Raw genomic sequence first — 5000 nt, forward strand, 5'->3', positions numbered from 1 at the left:
TATCCTGGTTCAAAAGTTGTATCGGAACATTTCACGTCGTAATATCTCGCCAAGTCCAGACCTCGGCGATAGGTAGTATCTGACACCGTCCGCTCGGGACTGACATCGACTTGGACTCGGGCTGATGATGGGGAGGCGTTTAAGGACGTGAACATTTTTCCTTATAAAAATTAAAGTCGACAATGAATATTGATTCTGATTACTGATTTACGCTTTAAAAACACATTAGAAGGCAACCAAATCGAATTTGAGGAAATTCCACGATCAGAAAATTTTTTTCAAAAAAAAAAAAAATCCGAAAAATATTTTTCGATTCCGATTACTGATTTACTCTTTTAGAACACATTAGGAGGCAACCAAATCAAATTTGAGAAAATTCCACAATCAGAAAATTTTTTTCGAAAAAAAAAAAAATTCGAGGACACCTCGGTCATGGCAAGTTATTTCCCACAATCCATTCCCCGATCCACGTACATCCCAGAAAAAATCATCTCTCTAACTATCCTGGTTCAAAAGTTGTATCGGAACATTTTCACGTCGAAAATATATCTCTAAGTCCAAACCGATGCACCACGTAAACTAGGGCAGACCGATGCACCACGTAATATCGGGCAGACCGATGCAGAACGTAAACTCGATCATACCGATGCTTCACGTAATCTCGATCTTACCGATGCACCACGTAAACAAGGGCAGACCGATGCAGAACGTAAAGTAGATCTTACCGATGCACCACGTAATCTCGATCTTACCGATGCACCACGTAATCTCCATCTTACCGATGCACCACGTGAACTGGATCTTACCGATGCAGAACGTGAATTGGATCTTACCGATGCAGAACGTGAATTGGATCTTACCGATGCACCACGTAAACTCGATCATACCGATGCACCACGTAATCTCGGGCAGACCGATGCACAACGTAAATGACGATCGGGACCGGGGCGATCGGTCGTATCTGACACCGCCGGCTCGGTTCTAACATCGTCAATGAGTCGGGGTTGTAAAAAAGGACGTGAACATTTTTCCTTATAAAAATCAAACCCGACCATGGATTTTGATTCTGATTGTTGATTATCGCTACTAGAACATATAAGGAGGCAACCAAATCAAATTTGAGAAAATTCCACGATCAGAAAATTTTTTTCGAAAAAAAAAAAAAATCGTAATCACCTCGGTCATGGCGAGTTATTTTCCGTATTTCATTCCACAATCAACGTACAACATAGAAGAAATCATCTCTCTAACTATCCTGGTTCAAAAGTTGTATCGGAACATTTCACGTCGTAATATCTCGCCAAGTCCAGACCTCGGCGATAGGTAGTATCTGACACCGTCCGCTCGGGACTGACATCGACTTGGACTCGGGCTGATGATGGGGAGGCGTTTAAGGACGTGAACATTTTTCCTTATAAAAATTAAAGTCGACAATGAATATTGATTCTGATTACTGATTTACGCTTTAAAAACACATTAGAAGGCAACCAAATCGAATTTGAGGAAATTCCACGATCAGAAAATTTTTTTCGAAAAAAAAAAAAATCCGAAAAATATTTTTCGATTCCTATTACTGATTTACTCTTTTAGAACACATTAGGAGGCAACCAAATCAAATTTGAGAAAATTCCACAATCAGAAAATTTTTTTCGAAAAAAAAAAAAATTCGAGGACACCTCGGTCATGGCAAGTTATTTCCCACAATCCATTCCCCGATCCACGTACATCCCAGAAAAAATCATCTCTCTAACTATCCTGGTTCAAAAGTTGTATCGGAACATTTTCACGTCGAAAATATATCTCTAAGTCCAAACCGATGCACCACGTAAACTAGGGCAGACCGATGCACCACGTAATATCGGGCAGACCGATGCAGAACGTAAACTCGATCATACCGATGCTTCACGTAATCTCGATCTTACCGATGCACCACGTAAACAAGGGCAGACCGATGCAGAACGTAAAGTAGATCTTACCGATGCACCACGTAATCTCGATCTTACCGATGCACCACGTAATCTCCATCTTACCGATGCACCACGTGAACTGGATCTTACCGATGCACCACGTAATCTCAATCTTACCGATGCACCACGTGAACTGGATCTTACCGATGCAGAACGTGAATTGGATCTTACCGATGCACCACGTAAACTCGATCTTACCGATGCACCACGTAATCTCGATCTTACCGATGCACCACGTGAACTGGATCTTACCGATGCAGAACGTGAATTGGATCTTACCGATGCACCACGTAAACTCGATCTTACCGATGCACCACGTAATCTCAATCTTACCGATGCACCACGTGAACTGGATCTTACCGATGCAGAACGTGAATTGGATCTTACCGATGCACCACGTAAACTCGATCTTACCGATGCACCACGTAATCTCAATCTTACCGATGCACCACGTGAACTGGATCTTACCGATGCAGAACGTGAATTGGATCTTACCGATGCACCACGTAAACTCGATCTTACCGATGCACCACGTAATCTCGATCTTACCGATGCACCACGTGAACTGGATCTTACCGATGCAGAACGTGAATTGGATCTTACCGATGCACCACGTAAACTCGATCTTACCGATGCACCACGTAATCTCAATCTTACCGATGCATCACGTAATCTCGATCTTACCGATGCAGAACGTAAACTCGATCATACCGATGCACCACGTTATCTCGGCAGACCGATGCAGAACGTAAAAAAAAAGCTTACAGCACGCGGTGTTCCCAAGCGGTCACCCATCCAAGTACTAACCGCGCCCGACGCTGCTTGGCTTCAGTGTTCTGACGAGAACTGGCAATTTCAGCGTGGTATGGCCGTAAACAACAAATATAGCGATATTTTCTATGATATCTCACTTTTTGGGAGCGGAAAGGACGTGAACGTTTTTCCTTATAAAAAATGAAATAACTTTTGGATATTAATTCTGATTGTTGATTTAAGTTTTAAGAACACATTAGGACATATCTCAATGAAATTTGAGGGATTTCCGAAATCGAAAAATATTTTTCGAAAAAAAAAAAAAATCCCAGAAGACCTCGGTCATCTCAAGTTTATTTCCATATTCTATTACACAATCAACGTACATCACAAAAGGAACCATCTCTCTAACTATCACAGTTAAATTTTTGTATCGGAACATTTCACGTCGGAATATCTCGCTAAGTCCAGACCGGGGAGATCGGTCGCATTTGACACCGTCCGCTCCGGTCTAACATCGTCTTGGAGTCGGGGGTAACGATGGAGAGGCGTTTAAGGACGTGAACATTTTTCCTTATAAAAATTAAAGTCGACAATGAATATTGATTCTGATTACTGATTTACTCTTTTAGTACACATTAGAAGGCAACGCAATCAGATTTGAGGAAATTTCAAGATCAGAAAATTTTTTTCGAAAAAAAAAAAAATTCAAGAACACCTGGGTCATGGCAAGTTATTTCCCACAATCCATTCCACAATCAACGTACAACATAGAAGAAATCATCTCTCTAACTATCCTGGTTCAAAAGTTGTATCGGAACATTTCACGTCGAAATACCTCGCCAAGTCCAGACCGGGGCGATAGGTAGTATCTGACACCGTCCGCTCGGGACTGACATCGACTTGGACTCGGGCTAATGATGGGGAGGCGTTTAAGGACGTGAACATTTTTCCTTATAAAAATTAAAGTCGACAATGAATATTGATTCTGATTACTGATTTACGCTTTAAAAACACATTAGAAGGCAACCAAATCAAATTTGAGGAAATTCCAAAATCAGAAAATTTTTTTTCAAAAAAAAAAAAATCCGAAAAATATTTTTCGATTCTGATTACTGATTTACTCTTTTAGAACACATTAGAAGGCAACGAAATCAAATTTGAGTGAAATCCAAAATCAGAAAATATTTTTCGAAAAAAAAAAAAAATTCGAGAACACCTCGGTCATGGCAAGTTATTTTCCACAATCCATTCCCCAATCAACGTACATCCCAGAAAAAATCATCTCTCTAACTATCCTGGTTCAAAAGTTGTATCGGAACATTTTCACGTCGAAAATATATCTCAGAGTCCAGACCGATGCAGAACGTAAACTCGATCATACCGATGCTTCACGTAATCTCGATCTTACCGATGCACAACGTAAACTAGATCACACCGATGCAGAACGTAAACTCGATCATACCGATGCACCACGTAAACTCAGGCAGACCGATGCAGAACGTGAACTCGATCTTACCGATGCACCACGTAATCTCGATCTTACCGATGCACCACGTAAACTCGGGCAGACCGATGCAGAACGTGAACTCGATCTTACCGATGCACCACGTAAACTAGGGCTGACCGATGCATCACGTAAACGACGATCGAGAGGCGCGAAAGGACGTGAACGTTTTTCATTATAAAAATTGAAATAAATGATAAATAATGATTCTGATTGTTGGTTATCATTTTTAATAAGCATTAGGAGGCAACCAAATGAAATTTGAGGAAATTCCGATAATAGAAAATTTTTTCGAAAAAAAAAAAAAATTCATGAAATCCTCGGTCATCGCAAAATATTTACCATATTCTGTTCGATAATCAACGTATATTTAAGAAGGAATCATATCTGTATCTATCTTGGTTCAAATTTTGTATCGGAACATTTTGACCAAAGTCCGAGCTTCGGCCGAAACAGACACCGCTGACCTGGCCTATCGATCGACCGAGAGTCGGGGATAGAGCGTAAGTGTTGTCTGGAGGGGAACCCTGTGCTCTCCTGACATATATAGGGAAGGTGGTCGCGTTGGGCGATGCAGAACGTTTGGATCGGGAATTATATTTTTGGTTCAGCTATTGGAATATGGTTTATTGTTGGTATATATTGGCGAAATAACGTTCTTACTGACTGGGGATATTCATAAAAATGAGTCCGGAGATTTTCAGATCGAAGTCCGAGTGATCCGACTTGGAAGGCGTGTTGGGTGGGTCGAGATGGCTTAGATCGATCAGACG

At 41.1% G+C, this 5000-nt stretch overlaps 1 non-coding gene across 1 annotated transcript; it reads right to left on the minus strand.

Moving 5' to 3' along the window:
• Positions 1-2725: 2725 nt before the first annotated feature.
• Positions 2726-2844, minus strand: LOC123688305. The gene has a single exon (XR_006749832.1). It is a non-coding gene; the product is annotated as a 5S ribosomal RNA (ribosomal RNA).
• Between the last annotated feature and the right edge of the window lie 2156 nt (positions 2845-5000).

This window comes from Harmonia axyridis, chromosome X (assembly GCF_914767665.1).
Source record: "Harmonia axyridis chromosome X, icHarAxyr1.1, whole genome shotgun sequence".
Classification (NCBI taxonomy): domain Eukaryota; kingdom Metazoa; phylum Arthropoda; class Insecta; order Coleoptera; family Coccinellidae; genus Harmonia; species Harmonia axyridis.